This window comes from Ambystoma mexicanum, chromosome 10 (assembly GCF_040938575.1).
Source record: "Ambystoma mexicanum isolate Mex_15411 chromosome 10, UKY_AmexF1_1, whole genome shotgun sequence".
Classification (NCBI taxonomy): domain Eukaryota; kingdom Metazoa; phylum Chordata; class Amphibia; order Caudata; family Ambystomatidae; genus Ambystoma; species Ambystoma mexicanum.
The window spans coordinates 429,217,785-429,234,030 of NC_090932.1; the positions used below are offsets into that span (position 1 = coordinate 429,217,785).

Consider the following 16,246-nt stretch of genomic DNA (forward strand, 5'->3'; position numbering starts at 1 on the left):
TGTTGCCTAGGTTAGTATGGGACAATTGTAATGTTTTTTGTTCCCAGCAAAATGGTGCAAGGTGTTTGGTTAAAAGAGTAATGTTTGCTTTCTTGTTTAGAGCTGGGATGTTGTCTTGTAACAATGACAATATTGATGTTCTAATGGTGACTATTTCAAAGCAGATGGCATGTCTTTATCCATACTGGGAAATGCTTTACAGAGAATAATGTGAAGACATCAGCAAGAAAATAAGTGAAGAAAAAATAAATAACAAAATAAAAGGTGTTTTTTTAGAAGCATTTTCAAAAAACAAAATAAAAAGGTTATTTTTAGAGCCTCCATCAAAGGGGAAGTGGAGTACACTATTTGAATTTACATTCCCCACTCTCAGATTTCACAATCTGTCCGCGTACACCACGGCTGTCTGCGGATCGCCTGTGTTACATACAGGGATTTTGAGTCCGAGAGGCATGCAAATGAGACTGTGCAGGCCAAGGGATTGGTCAATAAGGTTTACTGGGTGTGATGTGTAAGGAGAGACCTTTGGTTTCCTGAGAGGAGAGCAGATCGCTATGACTGTGTCTTTCAGACGGCAGATTGTCTGGATTTTGAGTGACTCGTGGATAAATTGGTTGGAGGTACATGGAGATCGCTGTGGAGTGGCTGCAGATCTTGGATTCCCTCATGTGATTGTGCACTGGCATGGAGTGCGTGGAATGAAGTGCTTAGATTTGGTTCCTCTTTGTGCCACTTTGATGACACACTGTCATCCAGACATTATTATTCATTGTGGAGGGAACAGTTTAGGACATGTCTCTGGAATCTCCTTGCAATTTGCAATGAAAGAAGGATTTAGGAAAGCCACGGACATGTTTCTAAACCCCAGAGTAATTTTTTCTCGTATTGGGCAGAGACAAATGTGGCTGCATGTTTTTTCATTTGGTCCACAAATGGAGAAAGCGAGGTGCAATTTCAACAAGGCGTTTTTTTTGAGAGATGTTGGTATGTCCTCTTTTCACAATGAAAATATGATGTTTCGTAGCACAGACATTTTTTGCAGAGATGGAGTCCATCTAACTCATGCGGGGAATCTGATTTTTCTGCGAAATATACAGAATGCATTGCAACCCTTCTTGGAATTATAGCAATCCTTTTTCCAGTAGGTGTTGACCACTTGGAAGTTTTCGAAACACAAAAAACCCTGCAAAAAGGCCATTTTCAGAGCCACTACTTCTTCCCGGAGAAGAGTGCAATGGTTTTGATAGCGCAGTACTCCAAAAATGTTAATGTCCGCTGACTTCTAAAAATGCACAGGGCCCTGCAGCATTTCATTGGCACTTCTATTTTTAAACTGTGAAAGGTGGCTCTGAAAAAATCCTTTTTTTGTGTATTTTTTTCTTTTTTTTAACAAGACACACAATGAAAGGAAGGGAAGGTAAGGAAGGGGCACCAACCAAGGGGATAAGAAAGGGCAGGTGGAGAGAGGAAGATGTTGGGTGGGCCTTAATCAGTTAGGTGGCAGATATTTTCATGCTCCCAGACCGTAGCCTCAAAAGCACTTCGAAGTGTCTCCCCCCTGCAGTGTACCGCGTCACAGTACATACACAATACAGTGACCCTCGAAAGGTAAGGGTCTTCTGCGGCGCGTATGGACTGCGAGGCTTGTTCAGGGATGCACTACCACACGGGAACGTTTCCTGTGATGGAAGGAGCAGAAACGGAGCTTGCTGTAGAGGAACTCAACCTACTACTTATATTGCAGGGGATGACCCCTCCAAATTGCTGCCGTGTGGAATGATCTTAGGTGTCATCACATGGAAGTAGTCCCGTAGCTGTACAAACCGGTTTGCCACGACTGAGCTCCATCTGGCACTCAGTGCAGCGCACCTTGTGTGCACAAGTTTTGGGTACCGCTCCAACGGTGGTAAACAGCCTCCACACCCAAGATTCACAGTGGTTGTGAGTAGTAGGGACTTGAACTACCTCAACCTCATCATCCTCTTCATCAATCTCTAGATTTCCACGCCTGTTCCCCTCTCCAGGTCCTTGGGGAGGTGGTGGTGGTGGTGGTGGTGGTGGTGGTGGTGGTGGTGGAGGGGGCAGGAGTGGTGCTGAGGCAGAACTAGATCCACCAGCAGCAGCAATAGTTACCATTTTCAATGGTGTCAGGAACCTCCAGATGTGAGCGGTCTGCAGACAGGAAAGAGCAAGCAAAAGCAATCAAATCCAGCAATGTGGAGCAGTGTCTGTCCTGGAACTCCAAAAACAGAATGAGTAGCAGCTCTGGGGTGTGGCCATTTATAGGGGTGCTGGTTCGCACTTTGAACACCAAAGAGGGCTCAAAAAGTTCCCAAAAATATCCAGATCGCTAGGGACATGATCTGGGATATGTGCAAGGGTGAAGTTTCACAGTAAAATACATTGGATTGCTAAAAGAAAAAACACTTTTTTAGTGTCCGGGGGCCCGGTCTGTGTTCGTGGACCAGGGCCTGTGCTTAGCGTGGGTGTGCTCACATGATAAATCGCAGACACGTTCGCGAATGGGACGGCTGTCCGTGGGGCACCAAATACACCGGATCGGTTATACGCATGCGCATAGGTGTTCTACGAACAGGGTTTGGGTCTCGAACTAATTAAAAGTGAAACAATTAATTATCATGTTACCACAATATTGAAACAAAAAATCTTTCATTATTCATTCATCTTTTTCTTGCAACTTTAACACTATTCTCAATCTGATGATTAACATATTTATTAATTTAATTTAGTCACTTATTATCCTTATTCTTTCATTCATTTTATCTCTCTCAAATTTACTCTAGAAACAACTATGCACCTTTTGAGATTCTTTGGAAAATGCTCATAAATTTGGAACTACATTAGCACTATGAGATTCTAAATCATGCATCCATTTCCTCCTGATGAGCCATTACTCTACCTACTGGTGAAACACATGTAGAGGACCAGGGAACCCAGGCCATTTTTCTAAAAATGTAAAGTTGTACAAAGATGAACAGCATTTGTAAAATTTCTAAATTACCCTTTACTAAAAAACGACTCTCCTTTTGAATATCAATTCAGTTTGGAGACACACACACACAATGTCAATTCCTGCACAAGAGGCATCATCGAGGCAGTGCCACAGATGTTGCAGCAATGCATGGCACCTGCAGGTGATGGTTGGAATATTTTCAGCCCTGTCTGTTTGCATTACATTTAAAAGGTGAAAAATCAAAGTATGTATCTATTAGTTATGTAATTTATTGTACAAAAAGACAGGTTTTCAGTCTTCATCAGACTAGCTCATGGTCGTCAATGAGAGAAGAGAAGGGAGGAAATTCCAGAGGGATGGATGCAACCTGTTTTTATAATGGGTGAAAAGATGCTCTCACACAAATAATGTGCCACAACTGTATTGGATTTTCACAACCTTATTATTGTGGTTCGGCCAAAATAACATGAAAGCCCTTCAAATGTTGACACGCATTACGGCTTGAGACTAAGCCTTTTTCAAAACCTTAGGGCATATATACTTCATCCCCATTACTTCTACTCACAATTGTACACAACAAAATAGTTTTTTTATATCATTAAGTTAGACAGAAAAGTAGGACGAGGACAAGTAACGGATTGAAAGGGTTTAGAAAACAGAAACACGGACAAAGAAGAAAAAAACAAAATATGAATAAAACAAATTATAGTACATTATATGTTCATCATTGAGATAATCCCCTTTTTTGTGAAAGGGCTATAATCTTGTTTTAAAAAAAAGAACATTATTATATGTCGTGATTACCAATTCCAATGCAAAACATTTTTTGGTGCTAATTTTATTTCAAAGAAAATGTCTCTCGTGCTCTTTTTGGGAATGAATTCTGTTCAGTGTGCTCATACATTATATACAGTTAACTTGTGACATTTGATCACCTTCGTGATATCTTGTCCTATGTTTTATAAAAGTTTAAAGTTCTTACCCCAATGATAGGTACACTTTGTTCCGGTTATGTCCAGTAGGGGTACGACGTTGGTAGGGTTAAAATCCCGCCTGCAATATATTTGATCGGTCTTCGTTAATTCCACATATTATGGGAAGTCATAATTAGGATAAGGGAGCATCTTTCCACAATTGGAAGTCAAGACGTCAAGTTACTGTTAGCGCTAAACTGGCAAAAAACACACCAGATGGAAAATAAACAGAACATAAGATTCATAGGCCTGCAGAAAGTCAAATTAGGATGAAGAGGTGGGAATCTGGAACGTCTTTTTTACTTCAAGCTGAAGCAAAGCTAATTTGTAAATTCAGAACTATTGAACAAGGCATAAACAAGGACAATGAGATGGTGCTTTTTTTTATCATGTGTTGCAAATGATTTAAGACCATATTGCAAATATATGGAGGGTGCTCAGTGATGTGGATAACTGATTCCAAGTGGAGATATATAAAACACAGTATATATGTTATTACACTGCCAGGATGTAGAGAATGTGTATATGAATATATGTGTATGATATGGTAAAACATTCCTGCACATTGTTAGAAATGGATTGTGAGAAAGTTTATATATGCCTTAAGTCAAATATCATTGAAATAGACTGCCTACAAACACTACATAATATTTGGTCCATTCGAAGAATTATGGGCTCTGGGAAGCTTGTTTGTCTTTGGAACTAGCACCAGGACGAAAACCAAGGCTTTTGATGACGTATTTCTATATGTAACAAAAGTTTTGTGGCAGGAAAAAGGGAGTTTCTATAGAACCCACATAAATATACTATGTGCGCAATGAGAGGAACATTACCTAACATAAGGAAGTGTACACGGAGGGCACTTGGTTATTTAGGGCACTTTTTGCATTTTTTAATAAAGGAGAGTAAATGACGTAATGTACAAAATTATAAGTATTCAGTGTACTGAATATGGACCAATGAGCATTTTACACTATTTAAAGTATTTGTATTTTATTGAATTTATATAGCCCTTTAATCCAAAGTGCTTTACATGAGAACAAGAAAAAAATACAACAAGCATAAGATGGCAATTGAATCACAACTCGAAAACAGTATAAGGAACAATTTACATTATTGCTGAGGAGAGGAGGTAGAGGAGAGGGACAGAGGTGTGAGAGGGAATGGGAGGTATTAGTGGAGGTAGAAGCGGAAGTAAGAGAGAAGGAGAGAAGGTATGAGGAAGAAGAGAGGAAAGAATAAGACTAGATAGGAGCCGGAGTAATAACTAATATAGAATGTTTCAGGAAGAAGACTCCTTAATGCAGAATCAATATTGAATCAAAGCGTTATTAAAATCAGAGGTTTGAAACCTGTTAAAGATGGTGGACCGCATTGGGTTTGCATAGGAATAGAAAGAGAAAAGGGACTAGACACGTTTCCTAGGAAACGCAGGTACATAGACATTAGGAACCGTCGTGGTTGCATTTTCGTTAGCAGTAAAGCCAACGCGCGTTATTTGGAAGACCAACTCAGAGGTAAGAAAATAGCTGGATGCCCAAAATATGACAAACGCACCTCTTAGCAAGATTCATTAGCTACTAATTTGTGAAGGACTCGCACATAGTAGAAGGGACACTGGATAAAACTATTTTTGTACACACTGAATGTAAACACTATTACATTTGAGGTAATCGAATTGATCGAGAGACGCAATGTAATAAAAATGTTAATGTTAGGATAAAATGCTGTAAACGTGCGACATAACATTTGAAATGGATTCACAATTAAGCATTATGGTGAACGTGCAGCACCAACGTTGTAATACAACATGATTTCTTGGCAGGAATAATATTACATATTCAGTTAAACATACACAATAAAGTAGATGCGATTCAAAAACAGTTGCTCTAATGCACGACTGGACAGATATGTGGAATTAACTAAGACTGATCAAATATATTGCAGGAGGGATTTTAACCCTACAAACTTTGTAACCCTACTGGACATAACCAGAAAATAGTGTACTTATCATTGGGGTAAGAACTTTAAACTTTTATAAAATAAAGGACAAGATATCACGAAGATGATCAAATGGCACAAGTTAACTGTATATAATGTATGAGCACACTGAACAGAGTTAATTCCCAAAAAAGCGCACAAGAGACATTTTCTTTGAACTAAAATTAGCACCAAAAATGTTTTTTGCATTGGAATAAAAAATCACCACATATAATAATGTTTTTTTTTAAAAAACACGTTTATAGCCATTTCACACAAATGTGGATTATGTCATGATGAACATATAATGTACTATATCTGTTTCATTCATATTTTGGATTTTTTCTTATTCTTTGTCCGTGTTTCTGTTTTCTAACCCTTTCAATTCGTTCCTTGTCCGCGTCCTACTTTTCTGTCTAAATTAATGATATAAAAAATCATTTTGTTGTGTACATTTGTGAGTAGAAGTAATGGGGATGAAGTATATATGCCCTAATGTTTTGAAAAAGGCTTATTCTCAAGCCGAAACACACGTCAACGTTTTAAGGGCTTTCATGTTATTTTGGCCAAACAGCAATAATAAGGTTGTGAAAATCCAATACAGTTGTGGCGCATTATTGGTGTGAGAGCATCTTTTCACCCATTATAAAAACAGGTTGCATCCATCCCTCTGGAATTTCCTCCCTTCTCTTCTCTCACTGACTACCACGAGCTAGTCTGATGAAGACTGAAGACCTGTCTTTTTATACAATAAATTACATAACTAATAGATACATATTTGTGTGAGAGCATCTTTTCACTTGTTTGAACCACGGAGGTGGGGCTATTTGGCTCCTCCGGCCAAATTTCACAATTTTGCGACACACCAAGAATTCTAAAAGGGACAAAGTCGCAAGGCGTAATAGGTTGCACCCTACAAAGTATCCCGTAACTCCCACTGTTTTTATAATGGATGCCAATGCAGGCTATCATTATGTCTAAGGGAGGTATCAGTAACCCATTGACTGCATTTTGTAAGTGCAGCATTCAGTTAATAAGTTGTGCTCTGAGGTCGTCTGGGCAAACCTCAGCAGCATATACCAACCTTTATTGGGTAAAGGTCATGAGTGCCTGTGACCAGGCACCTGTCCCTGGAAGCGAAATTTGCATTCAAAGGGAAACAAATCAACCAGTGTGAAGGACTGCTAACTGGCAAGAGTGTAGTAGCCCTGGCTTTCTAAATTTGAATTAATAAAATGATGTGGGTAATTCCATTTAAGAAAGGGTTGACTGCTAACCAGGCCCCCACATTTCAGCAAACTATGCCAAATGTGTACACCTGTACGCTTCTGCATCAGTAACCTGACCTGCACACCTACCCGCCTGCGGCACAGAGCAGGTTGAGAGGTAATAGGTGCCCTCTTGATCTCTGCAGCGACAGCCAAGTAACATCAGCACAATGTCTGCATTTAAAATATGCACACCTGTTACCAAACTACATATTTATAAGAAATCCCCCATCCTGGTGGCAGTTGCAATCTTTAAATATAATTCATACCCGAATTAGGGTATGGCTAATGGTATTTCTTTTAATTATTAAAGCCACATCAAATTGGTATATAACTTACGTCAGCCCTGTGAGCCCAGCCATTAACAGGCTATGGTTATTCTCCCCAGATTGTCTTCCTACACCCAGTAAGACATGTGCCAGTGGGAGGTCTCTCTTTTGATCCTTTGTGAGGTTGGTTAACACTTCTCTCCAGCAAGGTAGACCCTCAGCAAGAGTTGTCCTGGGAAACCGAAATCAAAGGGAACATCCTATGCAAAATGACTGGCGTCACGCAAGGGTGCGGAGTATCAAAAGGGCCTTTATTGCTATGGTTCTGAGAAGGGTGTGGGCTTAGTGTAGACAGGAAGAAGCTCCACACAGGTGAGAAGGGTTCCACCATTTTGTTTCTCTGTTGCTTGCATTCCTGTCCCCTCCACTTACTTTAGCACAAAGAACTTTTGGTATGAGGCAACTAGGCAAGAACCCCTTGTCACAAGAGCAGTGATTAGACCCCTTAAAGAAGGCTTGCTTTTGTCCAATCACATGTGCATATAAAATAGGGGGTCTCCCACTCCTCCTTTGACCCCCTTCTGGACCATCCAAGACATAAGGAATAATTAATTTGGACCTTGTTTGGGAGCGTAAAAACACTCACTTGCAAAGCCCTCAGCCATTAAGTTGAAGAAGTGCTAGAAGGCAAAGGTAATCTCTGCTCCCTATTCACTCTCAGGGCACATTGTGGAGAAAAGAAATCTGGCTGAGGACCAAAGCCTGCACTCAACTGCAAACCACTCTAGGCTGGGAGAACGGAGACTGGAAGAAATCACCTTTCCCAAGAGGCCTGCAGTGGGTTTCATCGCATCCTGAGAGCCAGAGCGGCCAGGATCCCAGTTTTTGCCTCAAGTTTCTTTCGGCACTGCCAAGCCACTGGTAAATGCCAGTGCTGCTTTTGACACTCACACGACTTTTAACAACTGTGCTCCCATCGAAATGGCTCATGGCCATAGCGCTCCAGCAGAGTCTCAGCACCTTTCCAGTCCAAGCACCAACACATTATAATTTCTCATCGCTGCGAGTAGCATCAAACCACCAGGACTTTGTATCACAGTTCAACACAAACTGGATGATCACTCATCGTCCCAAATCAGCACTACTTATCATTTTGGAACATGCTCCATCACCTAACTGCTTCTGGTGATCCCTTTGACCTGCGCTGCTCGATACCACTTCGTAACTGCACAGAGCACACAATCTAACCATGCTATATGCCGACTTGACCTCTCCAAACCACATTCGACCCGCACGAACCACCGCTGGAAGGCCAGATCGACGCAGTCAATGCCAAGCATGGGAATAAGGCACTTTTCAGAGGTCCTGTAACCCAGGTCCATGTTTGGGACTCTAGAGACTGGCTATGCTCCTTTTGCAAATCTTTTCTCCAAGAACAAATCCCTTTTAAACTCGTCATTGCATTTCTTGACTGTTCTTCCTCCCTGCAGAAAACCGAGGGCTGCAGCTTTACATTCTGCATTTCATTTACAAGGGTGAGTTTTTATAGTTAGTTGTACATTGGTTTAAAGTATATGACAATGCATTACTTACCGTAAAAGCATTTCTGATGGTTGTATCTGCTTAGATTCACATGCTGTGCATAGTCCGACATCCAGTGGTCACTGCGGAGTATTGCATTTTCTTTTTCGTAGTCGAAAAGGGGACGTCGACAAGGCGTGTCTGTAACACTATCCCTATAGTGACGTGCGGTGTACCCACAATCCCTCACGCGTCAAGGTCCCTCTGTTTGTATTTTTTCTGCCCTGAGGGAGCCTTCTAGACGCGAGTACAGAAAAGAGAGATATAAAAAGATGTCTATGTTCCTTCCATCTGAGCGGGGAGGAAGGGTGGGCGCATGTGAATCTAAGCAGATACAACCATCAGAAATGCTTTTACGGTAAGTAATGCATTGTCTTCTGATGTTTGTTAATCTGCTTAGAATCACATGCTGTGCATAGACTAGCGAGCAGTACCCGCAGTTGGAGGTGGGTTGTGAGAAGGAACAGTAGAGAAAAGATGTCTTAATACTGCTTGTCCCACCTGGGAATCAGATCTAGAGTGAGCATCTAGAAAGTAGTGTTTTGTAAAGGTGTGTACAGAACTCCAGGTTGCCGCTTTGCAAATGGACTCGAGGGGAACATTTGCAATGAATGCTATGGATGCCCCAGTGCCTCGAGTAGAGTGTGCTCTTGGCTTGAAGGGTAGTTCTCTCTTAGCAAGAGAGAAACTGAGAGTGATGCATTGAACAATCCATCTAGATATAGTGGACTTTGAGACTGCATCCCCTTCTCTTCCTGCTGCCACCGAGACAAAGAAATGATTAGTCTTTCTTAGTGGTCTATTCTTTCCATATAAAACATGACAGCTCTGCGCACATCAAGTGTATGTAGGCGTTGTTCTCCCAAATTTGAAGGGTTTTGAAAGAACGTTGGTAGTTCTATTGACTGGTTGACATGGAATTTCAAGATGAATTTCGGTGCAAACCTCGGGTGTGTGCGTAGAACCACTTTATCTTTGTGAACTGTTACAAAGGGGTCTAGAAAAGATAGAGCATGTAGTTCACTTACTCTCCTAATGGAGGTGATAGCTATTAGGAAAGCAGTCTTAAGAGTGAGGTCCGTAAGAGTTGCCTTGTGCATGGGTTCAAAGGGTGAGCCCATGAGCCTGGTAAGTACCACATTTAGTTCCCTGCCGGGAGCTGGGTTTGCTATCGGAGGGTGTATTCTCTTTACCCCCTCCATGAAGGCTTTGATAAGTGGGACTTTCCACCATGACACTTTAAATTGGGAAGTGGTGTATGCAGAATGTGCCGCTAGGTGGACTTTAATAGAATTGAACACTAGACCTGAGTCCAGTAAATGGGTCAGGTACAGAACAATGTGCGTGGGAGAGCAGTCAACCGGGTTGATGCTTCTTCCTCTACACCAGATGACAAATCTCTTCCATTTGCTAGAATAACAGTGACAAGTGTTAGGCTTTCTAGCCTCCCTGAGGATGTCCATGCATCTCTGCAGGAGCTGTAAATGTCCAAATTCTATGATCTCAGGAGCCAGGCTGCTAAGTTCATAGTCTGAGGGCATGGATGCAGAGTCCTGCCCTTGTCCTGTGACAGCATGTTGTACGGGCAGGGAAGTTTCATTGGAGGAGATAGAGACATCTCCATCAAATGAGCGAACCATGGTTGCCGGGGCCACTAGTATCATGGTAACTTGTTCCTGGTGCATCTTGTGCACAATCTTGTTGAGAAGGGGAGTCGAGGGGGAAAAGCGTAAACAAATTTCCCTGACCATGGAATCAATAGACCGTTCCCCTTGGATTGGTTCTGGGGGTACCTGGAGGTGTAATCTTGGCATTGCGAGTTCTCCAGAGTTGCGAACAGGTCTATTTCTGGGAATCCCCATTGTGTGAAAACGTCGAAGACGATGTCTTCGTGTAACCGCCATTCGTACTCTGAGGGCAGAGGGAAGTCTCTGCCGAGTTCGTCTGCTAGCAGATTGAGTTCCCCTGATACATGTTGTGACAGTAGGAACATGTGTTTGAGAGCCCACTTCCAATTCCTAGCAAGCGCATTGCTCTGCGTACCGTCACCTCTCGACCTGCCACATATTGAGGGATCTGAAACAGCATGTTTTGGACCCTCTCGTTGGAGGGGAAGAAGAGGCAGTCCTTTGTTCGAATTAGAGCTCCTAGGAATTGTTTGATCTGGCTGGGGTCTAAGCTGGACTTCTTCTCGTTGATGGAGAAGCCCAGTTGGAACAAAAGGTCTACAGTCTTTTGGGTATTTGAGAAGCATGTTTCATAAGAATCTCCTATTATGAGCCAATCGTTGAGGTAAGGGTATACTGGGATGGACAACCTGCGCAGGTGGGCCGCTGCCACTGCCAGTACTTTCAAGAATACCCTTGGTGCTGATGCTATACCGAAGGTTAGCACTCTGAACTGGTAGTGTTTGCCCTCTATCATGAACCTGAGGTATTTCCTGTGCGCTGGCAACATTAAAATATGAAAGTATGCATCTTTCATGTCCAGTGTTGTCATGTAATCTCCTTGAGATAGCAGGGGGATCACTTCCTGTAAGGTCACCATACGAAACTTTTGAGGTTTGACACATTTGTTTGCTGGGCACAGATCTTGTACTGGGAGCATGGTTAAGTCCTTTTTGGGTACAAGGAAGTACACTGAATAAATACCTTCCGTTACCTGAGATAGAGGCACGACCTCTATGGCCCCTTTTTCCAGTAGCTGGTCCACTTCTTGCAGAAGGATGGCAAGGTGTTCTGGTGTCATGCGTCGTCCCCTTGGGGGTCTGTACGTTGGGGAACTGTTGAATTCTATACAGTAGCCGCGGGCTATGGTTGATAGTACCCAGCGGTCTGATGTTATTCCTCCCATGCTGGAAGAAAGGATGTTAATCGGCCCCCGACCGGTGATGCATGGGAGGAGACCCGAATCTTCGAGTCATTTGGTGTTGGTGGCTTGGGAACCTCTGGGGGTTGAACCCCGACCTCTCCCTTTGCCACGGCGTTGTCCTCTCTGGTTGTATTGTCCACTGGTACCTTGGTTAGAGGACCAGTTGTTTGCAGAGTACTGCTGTTGCTGATTTTGCTGCTGGCGTTGGCCTCGAAAAAAGCACCTATTGCCATAGCCACGTCTGTTAGGAGGCCTAGAAATCTGGTCTAGGGTTTTGATGGTGTCAAACTCTTTCTTTGCCGTTTCTAGTGCCTCATCAACTGCCTTCCCAAAGAGGTTGGCATCTTCTATAGGCTTGTTGATTAGAGCTGCTTGTGTTTCAGGTTTAAACCCCGAATTACGCAGCAAGACATGGCGTTTGAGGAGTATTCTTTGGACTAGGGAACGGCCAGCCGTTTCTGCAGCATCCGGAATGTTTTTCACAATGCTTTGGTTGACTAGGGTCCCTTCAGTAATCGTGGCCAGAAGCCCTGTACGTAGGGGTTCTGGCACCTCCTCGATGTCCTTACGTAGCTTGCTCCATTGTGCATCTGCGTAACTTGCTAGCAAGGAGTTGTTGTTTACAATCCTTGCGGAAAAAGCAGCACAGGCCGTGATCCTCTTCCCTAGGGAATACAATTTTTACCCTCTTTATCTGGTGGTGCCTCGCTGGTTGACAGCGGGACCCATGCTCTTTTCTTTGTATTTGTCACCACTAGGGAGTCTGGTACAGAGTGGCCCCTGATGTACAACGGGTCTTAAGGCGAGGGACTGAATAGTTTTTCTATCCTCGGGTTGACCCCTCTGACCAACGCGGGGGTAGATAGAGAAGGGATAATTTGTCTCCTTATTGAGGCGAGGAGGGGAATGGTTTGGCTGACAGGGGGTTTCTCTTTGATTACCTTCTCCACAAAGTCAATGTCAGGAGAAATCTCCCCACTGTCTATTTCGAAATGTGCTGCTGCCTTGCGTAGTAGTGCATTAAATGTAGGTTGATCGTCTATAGGCGACGTGCTCCTATTAGGTGAGTCCTTGGGAGGGGACAGGTTTAGGGCATCAGGGTCTGAAAACGCTGATGGGGACTGCCAGGGCTGTGAAGCACCTTCCTCTGGGTCTTCTCCGAAGCCCCCCTCACCTATATCTGGATTACCTTCAAAACCCTCCTCCTCTGGGTATTGTTCCTCTTCGTTGCCTAAAAATTTGTCCTCCTCCTGGAAGTGGGGGTCCTCTCCAGTGAGGTATAGGGTATTCGGCCTGAAAACGCTTCAACCTCTCCCATAACGTCGAAGAAAGGTTTCCGTCGCCGTCTGAAAGCCTTCTGGCAGGCTAGGAGTCCCTCTAGATGAAGGGGGCAGTTCCTGCCTTCCTTCCGGCCTTTTCGGCGTTTCTCTAGCCTTCTGAGCGGTATATGATGTATCTTTCGCCGTCCGCCTCTGGCTATCGGTGGAAACGATCCTCTCCAGGCTCTCGACGATTAATTTGTCTGTGGAGGGCTCTGGTCTCAATGTTACGGGCGTCGTGTGTTCTACGTCGACGGGCGCTCTCTGACGGAGCGCTTCGTCTGGTGGTTTGGGGGTAGCGCCCTTATCTGGGGGAAGCCCAGTCGCTGTTCGCATTTGCGGTTGCGAGGGGGGCTTAAGACTCTTACGGTCTGAGGAGGACACCGGTGGAACCTGCGTCTCCTTTGGCGTTGATGGTTTCTTCGTCTTCGATGAAGAAGAGCCGTGGGTAATGTGTTTATGGGAGTGTTTTTGTGTGCGTCAGTGTCGCAGGGGTGTTCATCCCCATAAGCAGGGCGTGAGCCGAGCTTGTCGGGGCCGGGGACAGACGACGAGGAGCGCGAGCGCTCCTTAGAGAGGTCTACGACTTCCGAAACGGATGTCGGGTTATCACATTCCTCGTCACTTTCTGCGGCGGTGGGTGAGGAATCGGACCTCAACATGGCGTAGGCCGCCCACCTCTTGACCCTGCGGTCCTTTAAAATCTTAGGCTTAAGAAGCTGACAAGCCGCGCAGCCGTCTTCCTTGTGATCGAGGGGCAAGCAACGGTTACACCGGTTATGCTCGTCTTTCCAGGTGAACTTGCCCTTGCAACGCGGGCAAAACCTAAAGGGTGTCCTCTCCATAGCCGAGGAAATATTTAGCTGTGATAACAACCCTGAGGGAAAGGGAGGGGAAAGGCATTCTCTTAGAGAAACAAGAAATGTCCCACAACCCCACTCTCCCTACTGTCTTTTGGCCGGCGAGGCCAGGCCACGTGTTCGACAGCGCCGAAGGATCTCGTCCGTCTCGTCCCCGCCGTCCAAGTTCTTGCTCGGCAGAGAAACAGCTTCTCAGCTACGTCGATGGAGGGATCTATGTAATGGATATTAATAAGGAACGACCAAAGGACGAGTAAATGAATTTGCAATGTCTCTCGAGGAGCTCCGCATAAAGGCGACCAATATCTGGGCGGAAAAAAACCATCTGAGGGACCTCGACGCATGAGGGATTGTGGGTACACCGCACGTCACTATAGGGATAGTGTTACAGACACGCCTTGTCGACGTCCCATTTTCGACAACGTAAAACAAAATGCAATACTCAGCAGTGACCACTGCATGTCGGACTATGCAGAGCATGTGATTCTAAGCAGATTAACAAACATCAGAAATATGTTTATAGAATCTTGATTGGATATTCCTTTTATTTTGTACTGTTGTACTTTGCCGTCCAAGTGCCTGCTGAAGCACACTGACACCCCTTCTAAGAAAATAGCCTTTTCTAGGCCCAACATTACCACAAAAGGTGAAGGAGATGCATGTTTTAGCTGTGCCCGTTTTACCTTTGCCGCCGGAGTGGATGAACATCTTAAAGGAACTTAATTCAAAATGTTCTGTCAGGATACATTTCTGCAATGATGAATTGTCATTGCCATTCCAACCTGGTGAGCTCTCCGCTCATCCACCTCCAACTCTCTGAAGGTCAAAAGCGTCTCCAAGCAGAGACCTGGGGGCAGATCTATCTCCTTGGCTGGGGCGTCCTCCTCAAACAGCCTCCCTGCCTCTCCCAAACTTGCGCAGAACCACCTCTGGTTGCGGAAGCAACTCAAGACCTTCCTTTTCACTTCCGCTTTCTCTCTTCCACTCTCCTGCTGATGCACCCAACTGCTCCGTGCACTGGTCTCCTGGTCACCCTGTAAACTCTGGCCCAGGCTCTTGCATGTCCAGTTGCCCTTGCACTGAATCTGGACCCCGCAGCACTTAAGGGTCTGCATCTGCAACCCTACAGTCCATTCTCTCTACACTTATGAACCACCTGCTGGCTGCACTTGGGAGTTAACTGCACTTCCCCCTCGCCCCTGGCTCTTCTCCACTTTTTTCTTCCCCACACGTGCGCGATCTGATTGACACAAGGCCTAGTAAGATAGTTATTCTGTCCTCCCTTTGGCCCCCCCCCCCCCCCCCGTGTCTTGTCACACCTAGAAACACTTGTGTACAGGCATGTTATAAATGCCACATCATTACATCAGGGCTGCATACTTGCAACATAATTCATTAATGTTTATATCAACGACCTGGAGTTTTGTCTGAGCATTGTCAGGGGCATACCTGTGATTACGAGATGGCGTTTGTGTACTTCTGAATGCAGATGATGCAGTTCTTACTGCTGTCCTGCAATCCAGGAATTGACCACCATTCACACCAATTTCATGCTGGTTAGGGGTTTAGCGATTGGCACATTTAAAATGTTGCCGGTGGGGTCTCGCTGCACTCATATTAACACTCTTTTGTAATTCTGAAGCTTCGAATGGCTAAATATGTTTAAGAATTAAATCTGCCAATATAGTTTTTTTATAATTAAATTAACATGCTTTGACCATATTACCAATTGAGCATTCAGCATCAGGCAAGCCAACTCTGCAGCCTCTCTCTTAGCTAAATCAACTGTCAGTTACCTTCTTCATTCTATGCTGAAGGCTTATGGGCTAAGACTTTTGAACTGGCCGCATGTGCTGCTGGCGTATGACAGTACCTAAGAGATGAACAGTTGGCCTGGGAGGAAAGCAAATCCTAAGGAGACTGCTGAAGGTACCTCCGTTTACATCAGTCTTTGCGATTCATGCTGAAGTACCAGTCGCTTATTTGACAGATTACTTAAAGCATAAGCCCCTGATTTTATGTTGCACAGCATGGATGAACCCAATAGCTTATAATCAATGATCGAATCACCCTTGCCAGTATTTCACTTAGAATATGTTAAAAATGGAACTGACAAAGCGTGGCATGTCTCGGATGATTGCGATCATTGT

General features: G+C 44.2%; 1 protein-coding gene across 7 annotated transcripts in view; it reads right to left on the minus strand.

The window, feature by feature from the left end:
- PIK3CB (phosphatidylinositol-4,5-bisphosphate 3-kinase catalytic subunit beta) overlaps nt 1-16,246 on the minus strand; it is a 2,502,085-nt gene that overhangs the window by 682,988 nt on the left and 1,802,851 nt on the right. The gene's annotated exons all lie outside the window — the stretch shown is intronic.